This window comes from Osmia bicornis, chromosome 7 (genome assembly GCF_907164935.1).
Source record: "Osmia bicornis bicornis chromosome 7, iOsmBic2.1, whole genome shotgun sequence".
Taxonomy (NCBI): domain Eukaryota; kingdom Metazoa; phylum Arthropoda; class Insecta; order Hymenoptera; family Megachilidae; genus Osmia; species Osmia bicornis.
Window position 1 is genome coordinate 7,260,938 of NC_060222.1, and position 15,048 is coordinate 7,275,985.

Here is a 15,048-nt window from a genome sequence, read left to right on the forward strand (position 1 = left end):
CCTCCCTCAGCCTAGTCACCCTCTCGTTTTCACCCTTTAGCAGCGTCTCACACCTTCGTGGCTTCAACTCCACCCGTGCTTTCTCTACAATTCTCGCACTCTCATCCTCCAAGCCTCTCGTACAGGCTCGTTCACCGGAGCACTTCAATTTGCATTACGTCCGACCGCGCATAGCCGAAGGATCAATTAAATTTCTATTAAGCCGAACAGCCTTTTCTGAGCCCGCTAGGCTTACCGCGCTAACAAAGCACGCGCCATTTATCGAACGGATTATTTGCATTGTCTCGAGTGGTGGCGAGGAATTATTTATTTTCCAACTCCAAGTGCGAATCACCGAGATTGTTTTCCACCCGGATATGATCATCCGAAGAATCCAGCTGTAAAATATAGGCCCTGGGGAAATTCATGATTCATGATAAAATACAGGCTCTGGGGAGAATGAATATGATTAGGTTGACAATGAATTTCCCTGTTTTTATATTTTGAGGAATAAACAATTTTATGTAAAGGTGGTAAAAAATTGATTTTGGGTGGCACTCGATTAGACTGAAAATTGTCATTTATGGAATTTTAATAAATAATTTTGTAGTAGTTTAAGACTATTTCATAATTTAGTCACTATTTCTATATTTTATAACATTAACTCTCGGACGGCGAACCATGAAGAAAGCCACAATTTTATTGTAATTTTGTACTTCATACTATCTCTATTTTCTAAGTTTTCCACTGTTGCTTTAAAAATTATGCATTTAACTGTAGGTTAATATACTTGTATCTATTTTGTAAGTTTGGGTCACGATTGATCCAGGTTCAGCTGTTCAAGGGTTAGACTACTTAAATTTCATATAACAATCTTCTAAACCCATAATTGATATGACGATCATTTTGTCGTGCAGAAAATGGGAGAAGAGGTTCACAGAACCCCATAGAAATGTTCAGAAATTTATAAATAGATGAAAATAAAAAGAATTGTAGTACTATGAGTTTTATCTAGTACCTTATATAAAAATTAATAAAGTTATATATATTTTTTTAATAATAATTAAATCAAAATTAGGGCTTGATAGACTCCATTCTACCAGTTATGAATTAAACAGCTCGAAATAGAGAAGACACTGATGGTCTAAAATTAGATGTTCTAGTCTGCTTGGCCCACCTTGTATTTAAAGTACATAAACATCCACAGTCTAATTATAATTTAGAAGTTGTTTACATTCACTTCAAACATCTATATCGTATATTCATCTTCAAAGGAAGATTACATTTTAATCTTTCAAATTTCTTTTCCATTTTAATCTTTCAATGTAGGTAAACTTACAGGTGAACTACCTCTCACGTGTACGGGATGTAATAACTTCAATAGTGAGCTTGAGTACATTTTCTAACTAGAGAGTAGCTCTTCGATATTGTACAGATGTACGGTATAATATTAAATTAATATACAATACGTTATATTATAAAATGTCCTTTTTCTTGCAAACTTTTATATCTAATTACACTAAAAAATATGAAAATTATTTTGAAGTTGAAAATACAAAATACAAAATTAGATTGATAGATTATGGAAAGGCATCATACTCGTGTGACTACAAACTTCTGAGATTTTTGGATGTGACCAGACTCTTCTACTCGAAGATCACGAGCCGAAGCGGACGCATCCGAGATTTTGGGATCTCGACCCGACTCAATCGAGTCCGACTATAATTTCGAGTACCCGAATTTTGAAAACCTTCAAGATCACGAGTCGAACCGGACCGACTCGAGGTTTTGGCATCCCGACCCAATCTGGTTCAATTACAATTTCGAGGACTCGAATTTTACAAACCATTGTTTGAAACAATCCGAGGATCGAGTACCCGCACAGCTCTAATATTCATTATCACTTTTGCATACAATTTTCGAAGTTAATTATACATAGTATATGTATAGTAGCCTATGACTACAGTAAGTATAAGATAAGTTATGCAAAGGACAGTAAATGGTAGTAAAGGCAGGAAGTGGAAAATAAAAATTCCTACGGAGCATTAATTTATGCTTCAAGGAATTAGGTGTACTGTCATAATTATTTATTTACTATTCTTCATTTTTCAGGGTATTTGGACATATTTGAGTTTACGTTGTTTTCTTATTTTTCAGCAACGTTAGAATATATTATGTGCTTTATAAATATCTAGAAGTGACATAATCATAATTGGCCGATATTGGCGTCAAAAAATATGTTTCTACCTTTTTAGGATCGTGGTAATATTCAGTATAATTTTCTTCATTCCATTTATTCCCAACAACGTGTTTTAAAATTTTCAAAAATATTTCAGTATTTATGACAAATAGTTTTAATTTTTTAATAAGTGGTCGATTGATTTTTCTAACCTCCCACTGCACCACTGATCCCAACTGTTATTTTTCGGATGATTTTATCATTTAAAATCAATTCGAATAATTATTTGAACCCTATTCGAGAATATCTGGTCAGGAGAATTAAATTCGTCTCTTTGAGTCACGTAAAATATCCTTTTACTTTTTATATGTTATTGCACAGTTAATAGGATGAAAACGTGATAATTATATTCAAATGTTTGAACGATTGCGTATTTCAAAGTATAAATTGAGAATCGTTATTATCACGGTGGATTTGCTGATATTCAGAACAAATTATATACACGAAATTAATTTGTCGTTGAACGAGAAAAAGCGAGAGTCTCTCCACAATGAGTGAATTGCGCATTTATGGAAATTAATCTACAAAAGTGATAAAGACCGCGGCGTAGAGAGAGAAAATTATTTAAATGTCAGCTGCCTGCCAGTAAATGAGAACAAATTTTAATTTTATCGCTGCTGCTCATACATTTCGCATCGTTTCTGTAAAATTCAATACACTCATCAAGTACCTACTTCGAGGCTTTCCGGTTAAGTAAATTCTCAGTCACGGAATATTATTCGATATTAATACCCGGAAAATAAGGATATTCGAGTATCCGAGCTTCAGATTGGTCGGGCGCGACTTCAAAAGTACGTCTAGCAGATAAAATTACTATCTTCTTCGTTATTTTCATTGATAGGTATATGCTACGTATGGTAACTACTGTTACGTTCGGGTTAATTTTCGTTAACCCGACCTTGCGTTTCTCATCGGGTGCGCAGCACTTGAAGATATTCCACATGAGGAACGCAAGGAAGGGCCTTATTTTCCTTAATTTTCCGTTTTTCATCCGCGCTCCTCCGATCTCGTGTTTCTCCGTTGGGTGCGTGTGCACTTGAAGGTATTCCTCACGGGAACACGAGAAGGGAGTTTGAGATTTAAAATAATCTTTTTCATTTCCTTTTTTTATTTTCAATAGTTTACCGTCTAATATACCGAATTTATGTACCTCGTCGGTGCGTAGCACTTGGAGTTAATCCCAGGAGATGAACACAAAGGAGGCTATATTTAGTTCTTTGAAATAATACAAGTTAACCTTCCTTGGGACGATTGCCCGTTGAAACTGCGTATTGGAAACATATACAGGGTGTCCGCGCTAAAGTGTGACAGACGTTTTATTTCGTTACTATTGATGGTATGAAAAATTGTTTATATGGAAATTGCACGGTACAAGGGGGGCCCATGTTTTGGCGTGAACGAAAATTTATTTACATTATTAGTTTAAAAGATATGATGGTCAAGTTTCGTTTTTTAAATGGAACTACATATATTTTTTCAGATCATGTGATAGTGCTTTTGAAGACGAATTCATTAAGCTTTTATGTATACACCCGATTTTAATTAGTTTTCATGATCCGACTTCGAAAAGGAGGAGGATACTCAATTCGATGAGTATATTTTTTTTTTTTTTTTTTTTTTTTTCTGGCTTTGTTCACCGATTACGCCGAGACGGATGGACCAATCGGAACGAAACCTTTTGCATCTTGTAGGATATGTCTTCCGATTGGTCCCGTTGAAAAAACATTTTGCATTTTTTCATTCCGAACGCTTTTTATTGCAAAAAAACGTGCTATTTCATGTACGTGCAGTTTATGTTCACCGATTACTCCGAGGCGGATGGACCAATCGGAATGAAACTTTTTGCATCTTGTACAGTACAATTCCCCATTGGTCCCGTTAAAAAAATATTTTGCATTTCTTTATTCCTATCGATTTTTTTTTTCTAAAAGTACGTTCGCTGATTACTCCGAGACGGATGGACCAATCGGAATGAAATCTTTTGCGTCTTGTAGGATATGTTTTCCCATTGGTCCCGTTGTAAAAACATTTCGCATTTTTTTATTCCGAACGGTTTTCATTATTGCAAAATAAAAACGGGAAGTTTGTAATCTCAACATAAAATGACTTCAATGATCCTTTAATATATTGTCGGGAGCATGATTCTGAACAACTTTTTCATTATGCATAATTAACGGAAACCTTTAGTTTTCGAGATATTCGTGAAAAACTATTGTTATTTTTTCTGCCTTTGTTCGCCGATTATTCCGAGACGGATGGACCAATTGGAACGAAACCTTTTGCGTCTTCTAAAGTATGTCCCCCGATTGGTCCCGTTAAAAAAACATTCTATATTTTTTCATTCCGAACGGTTTTTATTGCAAAAAACGTACTATTTCATGTACGTGCGGTGTATGTTCACCGATTATTCTGATATGGATGGATCAATTGGAATGAAACTTTTTGCATCTTGTACAGTACAATTCCCCATTGGTCCCGTAAAAAAAATATTTTGCATTTTTTTATTTCTAACGACCTTTTTTTGTAAATGTGCGTTCGCTGATTACTCCGAGACGGATGGACCAATCGGAATGAAATCTTTTGCGTCTTGTAGGATATGTCTTCCGATTGTTCCCATTATAAAAACATTTCGCATTTTTTTATTTCGAACGGTTTTCATTATTGCAAAATACGTTCTGGTTCAAGGAATGCACCGATTGCGATGAAAGATTTCACATTTCGTAGATCATTCCACGATGATTCCATTTCCCAAAATTTATTTAACTTCTTATTGTTAATAACTATTGTTATTATAATAAAAAGCCTATTCTTTAGGGTTACCCTCCAAGGAATATACCGATCGCGATTTTTCAAACTTGTCCCTGCAAGTAAACTTCGAATACTGCTCGTTCCACTAAAAAGTGTGAAATAAAATAATTTTTAACAAAAAAAAAAATCCGACTTCAAAATGCACTAAAAAGTATAAAATAATTTCCATTTCATTTATATCTGTATTCCACAGCTATTAATACAATCTACTTAATCATTAAATAGGATACTAAATATATTTCAAAGTTTTCGGAGGCGGCGCAAAATTAAAAATACCCGAACAAACGGTGCTGCCAATAACGATTTGATTGTGGTATGGCAAACTTGGTAATTAATAAGTCGTAAGAGCAAAATTATAGGTCCGGTTGAAAACATTTGTAATTGTAACGATTGTATGAGAAATTGTCAGCACTCCTGATGGACATGCACTATACTGCAGTTTACAAGAGACCATACTTAACTCGTGCCGCTCACTAGGTCTAGAGAGATTTTTAATGACGTGTGTTATTCCCCTCTCCAGCTTGCTTCTTATTATACCTTGCGATCATATAAATGGTGGGCAGAAATATATGACGTACGATAATTGAAAAGCGGTGATGATATTGTAAAGTTTCACGATGCAATGAAAATTCTATTATTTTCCGGAAAAAAATGATGTGAACGCAAAGTTAGAAGCAAGCTGTAAAGGGGAATCACACGCACTATTAAAAATTTCCCTAGACCTCAGTAGGTCACTAGCTGCGCGACTTAAGTGCGGTCACTCGTGAACTGCAGTATAGTTAATTCGTAATGGGTATATTGATTCCCACTGAATATTGTTTACTTGAAATTATCAAATGGGTCATTTGTCACTGGTTGCCGACACCTGAACTAGGATCTTCCCAGTAGAGGAAAAGTTTTTAATTTTGCGCCGCCTCCGAAAACTTTGAAATATATTTAGTATCCTATTTAATGATTAAGTAGATTGTATTAATAGCTGTGGAATACAGATATAAATGAAATGGAAATTATTTTATACTTTTTAGTGCATTTTGAAGTCGGATTTTTTTTTTTGTTAAAAATTATTTTATGATATAACGTTTACAAATTTCCCGATTTTCAGTAGATACGTTTCGGTTTGAGTGGCAAGTCGTAAAAGCGGCCCTATTGTTGCGGTTCTTATTCTTTGGGTCTGCCGTTCTTAGCGTAGACCCCCGCTGAGGCACTGACCGCTACAATAGGGCCGCTTTTACGACTTGCCACTCAAACCGAAACGTATCTACTGAAAATCGGGAAATTTGTAAACGTTATATCTTGAAAACTAATTAAAATCGGGTGTATACATTAAAGCTTAATGAATTCGTCTTCAAAAGCACTATCACATGATCTGAAAAAATATATGTAGTTCCATTTAAAAAACGAAACTTGACCATCATATCTTTTAAACTAATAATGTAAATAAATTTTCGTTCACGCCAAAACATGGGCCCCCTTGTACCGTGCAATTTCCATATAAACAATTTTTCATACCATCAATAGTAACGAAATAAAACGTCTATCACACTTTAGCGTGGACACCCTGTAGAAATTCGAAACCGTTAAGGTTAAGGAGAGGTATCATAAACATCCTTCGTCGCGCGGTTAAGCAGTGCGACGCACTTGGAAGTGTCGCAATCGTTTAATGGAGGGGATTTTCGTCTCCCCGGACGCCTTGAGTTAGGGCCGGGGAACGCTAGGTGGCGGCGAGAGGAACCGTGCTCTCGCAAGCGCTCGCCCAGCATGCGGCTCGAATATATTCAACTTTCGAATCGCGGTATGATAGGTGTCTGGGGCAAAGGTCGTCTGTTGTCAGCCCCACTGACGAGTCTAACAGACGATCCCGAGACGAAACACCGTTTGTTTTCTTTCGACTGCTACAGAAGTATCCCAGCTTAACTGCGCAGAACAAAGAAAATGCGATTTTTGTTTTACTTCACAGGCGAAATACCTCTCATACCTGTAGAGTATGCGTCAGCCGGTCCCTTCCACGGGAGAATAAGTGCAATAAAGCATGAGAGTGATTTGATTTGGATGATATGAAACGGTCTGAATAAGAATGGAAAGCGGGCTTTGCGTGACAACCACTGGGAATTTGAAAACGTCGACCGACGTTCAAGAACGTTCGAGACAACGGTCGACGGGGGCAATAAACACGTATTGTTACGAATAGGCAATACATAAAATCTGCCAAGCGTTTACAAGAAATATTCTAGAATAAATTCCTAGAATGTTAATATGCATTTAATATACGTGAATTTGCGTTAAAATACGAACGGAATGCTCCCATAATTAACTAAAGGTAAAACATAGATTGCCGTATCCCTCATCACGCAAGTCGTAAAACGCGTATAACGAATTAAACATCGACCATTGGATGCGTCGAACAAATTAACAAGAAAAGAATAGCGTTAATGAAATGTTTTATCGATACCAGAATATCGTCTATAAAAGCCTCGTTATTTATCGAGAAACGGATAGAATCAAATAGAATCCATTTCGAACATTCTAGAAAGCATAGAAATTGCGATGCACGAAATTCATGTAGCGTTGGCGGGGTAGAAAAAGATAGCCAAGGCTATCAGGCTGGAAAAAGATAGCCAAAGGCTGGTTCAGACACGGCTAGTAATTTAGTCGAGTGGAGAGTAGCTACTTACTACTAAACCGTTTAGTGCATAGAAAAGTGTCCGGACTAGTACAGTTGAGCTTTGAAAATCAAGAGTTCAAGATACATATATCCCTTGACTAAAGAAATGCGTCCGGACAGGTCTGTCCGGAAGCCTAGTTACTGGTGGGGCAAGCCTATACTCCGTTCAACGAGACGAGTCACCAAGGCAAAACAAACTACTCCCTCGCTTTTCACGTGATCGGCTCTGCGATTGCTGTCATTGGCTGTCACGTGTTACAATTCAGGGCCAAGTTATGGTGGTCCCTTGCCTGGGGGGCTCTTGCATGCAAGGTCAGGCTTATCTTACAATGCGATTTAGGGATCCGGAATCCGTAAGTCGGCCCTGCCCTGCTCACGTGCACGTGTTTATACTTGGTGACTCGTCTCGTTGAACGGAGTATAGTTAGTGGTGGAGGAAGCCTACTCGACCGGAAAAATCCAATGAAACGGATCGACTCGACTAAATCGTTTTACTAAACTACTCGACTAAACTCTAGTGTTCATACACTAAACTACTCGCTACTCGACTAAACTACTAGCCGTGTCTGAACCACTGAGCCTTGTCGACAAGAAAGGTCAAGGAGGGATGAGAATTCGGGAAACGCGCCTAAACAAACCAATGCGTTCGGGCTTTCCCCTTCGACACGTACCCTGATTTGCCAAATGATGTCCCCACTTTGGGGTACCGATCGCAGGTCGAACCCTGAGACACGATCGCTTGACTGAGGCAAATGACTCTTCGTCGAAAAATCGTAAGGTACGTGACGGGGAGCCCGTGTTCGCGTAGAGAAATAGTTGTCTACGATTTCGCGTAATTAAATTGCTCGGCAAAGTTCCTTCGTGTAACAAGGTAGAGTGTCGAGATTGTGTTTGATTCGTGTTTTCGTGTCAAGGATTCGTACGAATACGTAAAATTCTTTCATACTTTTCAATTTCTATCTTTTCTCTTTCATTTTAAATCGATCGTTAATTATATTATCTTTTTCCGCGTCGCGTCGTTTCGAATATAATCTTTTCGTATGTCGTCTCGTAATCCGTAACACCGTAACAAAGGCTCGATCGCGAACGCGTAGTGCGGCGTGTCAGAGTTTTCATCCTTTCTTCGCTTTTCCAGATTTCCAGACTATCACCACCAGCAATTAGAGAAAGCTATATATATAAATACATATATTATTTTACATCGAATTGGTGAGTTGCTTATTCTATCTTTAACACAACGAATCTGGTATCGAGTGAGGCAAAACGGCGGTCTACGAGACTGTTTGTCGTGGAAGTATCCCACTAAATCGTTCCGTTTCAACACAGAGTTCAAGGTATCAAAAAGAATTTTAACCGTTAAAATTTCTAACTACGCACAAGACAGAGACGGCCCACGAGGCTGTTTGTCTTGGAGGTATCCCCCTGGGACCGTCTCTCTTTACCCATCGATTTATAATTATTATAAATTACAACACCGTAATTCTTGTCAATAATTCTGCTGTTGCTCCATTGAACGTGAAACAAAGATTCAAAGCACTTTTAACTCAAAGGTACGCTCTTGTGGAGTTATTTTTATTAATTAAATATGTAGTATGTAAGTACATTGTGAACTAAGCTTAATATTAAGAGATAAGTTGGCAGAACTGTGACGAGAAAGGACACGTAACAGAAACAACCGACGCGACGCTTCGAGATGAGAGAGTTAAGAGAATTGAGCGAATATTGTACGTCATAGAGAATCTACGCAATATTATTAAATATATCTCGTTTTGTTAAAGAATAAGAGTGAGTTATTGAACCTGATCGTTCTAATTCCTTCCACAGCTCTTGCCTCATTTTCGGGAAAAGTGCAGAGTAGTTGATATTTAGTATAATTTCCTATCAAAATGAAAATTTACAAGGAAAATTAGGATCCTAGTTAATATCGAATTGAGTTTGATATCGACAGTGTTAAGTATTTATATAACAGACTGAAAATACACAGGCTTAAATTCTGACTTTGCAAAAGCAGTCTGCACTTGCCCCACTTAATTAATTTTTAGGTTTCGAGTTGATACTCAGCTTCCAAAATTACAGGTACCCGAATAAATTCATGTGCCAGGCTCACTTACAGGGTCCCGCCGAACCCAAAAAATTCCTTAACCGAACCCAACCCAAATTTTCAGATACCCGCTCATCCCTGCTGAAGAACCCTATAACATGTAAAAATTGTATTCCACTAAAAAAAGCATAGAATTATGGTTATAAATCGAAACGATTTTAACTGAAACATTGAAAAGAGATCAAACAAAAAGAATAAAGGAAACGGAAGAAAAACCCTCGGGATGTTACATATTGTAAACGTCTGAAAATACATCTCTAGACATTTTCTTATAAATGATTCAAGAAACGTCGTCCCATACGTTCGATGGTTTTTTCTTTCGTTTGCAATTGATTTTATTATACGGATTTCAGATGTCCGAATGACAGAATCGACTTTTTCCTCGTTCGGTCAGGAGATAGCTTTTTTCCTGAGCTGGGCTTACTTTGGGTACTCAACTTCACCTCCATGTCGTAAGTATATCGGTTTTTATAGGTGACACCATCTGGCTTAACTTTTTACCCCCTCTAAATCGGCAGAAATAAATCTACTAACATTAATAGGTATATTTATGACCTTTTATCGATCTGCATATGTTAATTAGTGTGTTATCAATAAATGTGTTAAAATTAGGGGTGTGCGAGTGCCCGAAAATTCGGGTGGAAAATTTTTATCGGGTTCCGGCGGAACCCCGAAAGTCTGGCCAGCACATAAGTTTATTCGAGTACCCGTGATCTCGGGGCTCGACTCGAAACCTGAAACTTGATTATATTCGATTACCTACACGTAAAAGCATATGAAAACACTTCCAAACTTCAAAATTGAAGGTATATCTGAAAAATAGGTTTCCGAATTGAGTTTCAAGTCTTGAGTAGAGTTCAAGTCCTGAAATTACGGAATCTTAAATAAATTTAAGTACTGGATACACTTTTGGTGTCCCACGCAAACTAACTCAATCATTACACGACTCGACCCGAGGCTTGAGTACTCACACATCCCCAATTTAAAATGTTATACCTGTTCAAAAGACTACGTTAATGTGCACTAGAAGTATAAATACTGTTTATTATACAAAAATGAATAATTTAAAACAAACTTGAAATTTTTCTGTTTTACAACATGCAGTAAGTATTTCTTGTATACAGGGTCTACCATTTATGTCGAAACCCGTGCGCGCGTGAACTCGCAACGTTTGGCATGATCGGCGATACTTTGGTCCGAGATTCGATTGGGGATACGAGTATGTTTGTATCTCTGCCGATCGCGCCCGACTTTTACCGAGCCGAGTCAAGCCGACTCCAAGTTCCACTGCTCGTCGTGCATACTCGTATCCCGAATCGAATCTCGAACCAGAGTTCGGTTGATTACCAACTTATCTCTAGGGATTTTTACATTGCTTCCCACAGCGATGTACATGACATTATACTTTCAGCAATGGTTTGCAGAGGGCGCATCTATCAAATTTTAGCGCTGTTGCCACATTCATGAGTCGCGTGCGCATGGGTTCCGAGATAAATGGTAGACCCTGTACAGTAGGCACTCGCTATTGTTATTTCAATTTCTTTCTTTAGATAGACAATGAATGTACAGCTGGGTCACCAAAATAAATGAACTGTGAATAATACACGCTTGCCATTGATGTTTAATAATTCTCTGTTTCTTAAAAGTGCCCGCCACCAGAACTCTAAATGCAGAGACTTATCGAGCGTTGTAGGTACTTTTATACGTTAAGTATACTTAGATCTGAAAATTTAAATGAGAATGTATAAAGTAGGAAGGTATGCCATATAAATGCCATATGAGCCATATAAAAAAAGGTTGCTTTCACTTTATACATTATGAAAGAATTACAACGAACAATTTAGAAATAACGAAAAAAGACAAAAACTCTTTTTCATTCAACCTAAAGTACACATAATTTCAAAATTCAAATAAAAAGGTAATCCAAATCAATACGCAAAAGAGTATTTTTTACAAATTGTGATATACACATTTATTAGTTTATAACTATCGAACCAGAAGTGTGATAGTCAAAAATAATGCAATTAATCACTAAAGATGCACTTGATTTTATTATTTTTTTACTCACAAGGACGCTAAGAATAATTACTTATATTACAAATACTTATGTAAAAAAAGCCATTAGTGTAAGGATTATATTTAAGAGTTTCCTGATAGCTCCCTAGATATTCGACAAAATATTGTTTTCACTCTTTCAATGGGGAAATTTGTTGTTGGACACAAAGTATCAACTAGTTTTTCGAGTTCCATCAAAATTGATATGTATCAGTTGGGTGATACTCTTTGTTAGTATTTTTTCAATATTTCATATCAGTATCTTTGGTTACCACTTAATTTGATGTAAAAGTAGATATTGCATAATTTTTAATCCGTTCGTTATGTATTTATGATACATTACTAATTACTATTTCAAAAGTGGTAATTTTATAATACAATTAAATGTGATGCAGTTTTGTCATATTTTTAACTATCATTTTATGTAACCTAACTATCAGTTAGGTTAATTTATATCTAATTCAGTTGTGATACTACCATTAAATATTTTTGTATATTTTAAATGAATTTTCTAATTGCTGTTATTCGTTTATTTCAATCCCAATTTCCTAGAGATAGAAGCGTTACCTATCAGCCCAGCCTCATATTAGTTCTTTCGATTCAAGAAAATTGTACAAATTCTCCAAGGAAATTTCCTTTATTTTTTCATTTCATCGTGAAATGTTGACTGGTACCGTAGACGATCACGCTTTTTAAAGACAAGCTCGTTCGTCACTAGGGAAAAGAGTCGACGTATACCAAAACATATATATCTGCAATGCCATCCTTTAGCAGGGAGGCCGCAATTCGATCACGATAATCAGGGATTACCTGGGAAGCTGAGAGACAGGGCAGGGGTCGAGCTTATACCCGTTCCCTTAAAAAGGCGGAAACGTAAAAACCTTCGTCACCCGTCCACCTCTATGACGGATCAGGACGGCAAATAACCTTTTTGCGATCCCCTTTCTCCCTTGACTCGATCCTCCTTCCCCTTTGCCATAGAGCAAGACAGAATTCGAAGTAACCATATGGCGGTACCGATAAAAACCGATATACCGGTAGTGGCGGCGTAAGGATTCAAACTAAGTCCCGTGGAGACTGTAAAAAGAACACTTTGCGAGTTGACTGGAAAGGACACCTTCTTCCATGGAAGCGGAAAATTCTCTATCGTAAGCTTTGTTTGCAGCTCTATAACGAATGTTTTGTTCACTTAAATGTGCATATTGTATCAACAAAAGAACCGAAGAGGAATAAAAGAAAAGATGGTTATTTGCATAGATAATGATGTACATACGTTCAGTTTAATACTTGTTTGCTTCAGCGAAACAAAGCTGAGGATTATTTTTTAAGGGATGAACGTACCTTGGTATTTTTAAATGGCTTTGTTCGCTGAATTAACTAGTTACATTAAAGATGTAGGTGTTATTAAATTATTTATATTAACCCTTGGACGGCGGACCATGCAGAGAGCTAATTTTGTATTTCATATTATTTTTATTCTTTAACTTCTACATTGTTCTTTTAAGAATTGGGTATACTTCCAATACGTGACACTCTTTGATTTAAAAATTCGAAAAGTTCAAAATATTAGAATTCCAGAATTAAAACATTCCAGATCCTAAAATATTTAACATTCCAAGATTCTAGATCTTAAAACTTTTAAAATTCTAAAATTCCTGATTTTCAAAATTCTAAAATTTAAAAATTTGTAAGGGGTTTAACCCACCCAAGAAAACAGTCCAAATTACGCCAAAAATTTGGGAACTCCCATTCTTATTTTTATTCTTAATAAATAAAGTTTTTCAGTCAACGTGTAAAATTTTTTAAATGTAATCGTCAATTATGAATTTCATTAAATATTGCTCAACACTGCTATATCTACAAAATCAGTATTATTAATTCCTCTAGTAGCTTGCGTAGGCTGAATACTCAAACAAATCGATCTTGAGCTAACAATAAGATGACGTGCGCAACAGATCTATATGGACATATGTTCGCAGAGTTGGTTAATGAGAACAATTGAGCATATCATTATGTACATTACTGTCTTAATTGATCCCCCTGTTGATAATGAAGCACATAGTGTACAGGTGTAAATAATCAATCCTCAGCGTAAATTAATCGCTATAGATCATAATCATTCATTTTACACAATTAGAGTTACAAGTAAGAATTATGTACCTACTATTCAGCAAAAAATTATTGCAGAAATAGAAGGGTTGTAATTATAAATAGAAAAGTATTTAATAATATGATTAAATTCAAGATAGATTATGACGTGATTGAAGGTTTTTTCAAGTATTTGCATATTGAACATCATTAGTTTTAGATTTTATTTTTTTTATCTTCACACGATGATAGCAGGGTTATTTTGAACCTGTTGTTGAAATAAAATATACAAAATATAAGAAATCTCTTGTGAACTGCAGTATAGTGCATGTCCATCAGGAGAGCTGCCAATTTCTTATACAATCGTTACAATTACAAATGTTTTCAGCCGGACCTATAATTTTTCTCTTACGACTTATTAATTACCAAGTTTGCCATACCACAATCAAATCGTTATTGGCAGTACCGTTTGTTCGGGTATTTTTAATTTTGCGCCGCCTCCGAAAAGTTTGAAATATATTTGGTATCCTATTTAACGATTAAATAGATATTATTAATAGCTATGGAATATTGGTATAAATGAAATAGAAATTATTTTACACTTTTTAGTGCATTTCGAAGTCGGATGTTTTTTTTGTTAAAAATTATTTTATTCATTCTTAAAATTTCGCAACAATTTCAATTAATTAATTTAATATTATAATTTTACTATACACGATAAATTTAATTACTGCTATTATCGTTAAAGCAATTTCTTTGGCTGAAAATTAATATTTCGTTTATTTTCACTCGCCCAATTTGCAAACATAATTTTCTATTACGATCGTTTACCATCAGTTTATTTCAAACATTTGCTTTTGCAAATAAAGCCGAATGCAATTGAAATTTGATAAACAGTTTCAGCTGCATTACAAAATCAATTAGTAAGCATTGAGTGCTGATTGATGCAATTAACATGAAACCAAATGTAAACAAACGTTAATTTATAGTTTTTTTTCTGGATTGTCCATGCATTATAAAGGGTTTGTTTCTGACGCTATAACCGCGCACCGGATGCAATTCATTCTGCACTTGTGCGCTCGCTTCAGCATATTTACAGGACTTCTGTCTCTGATT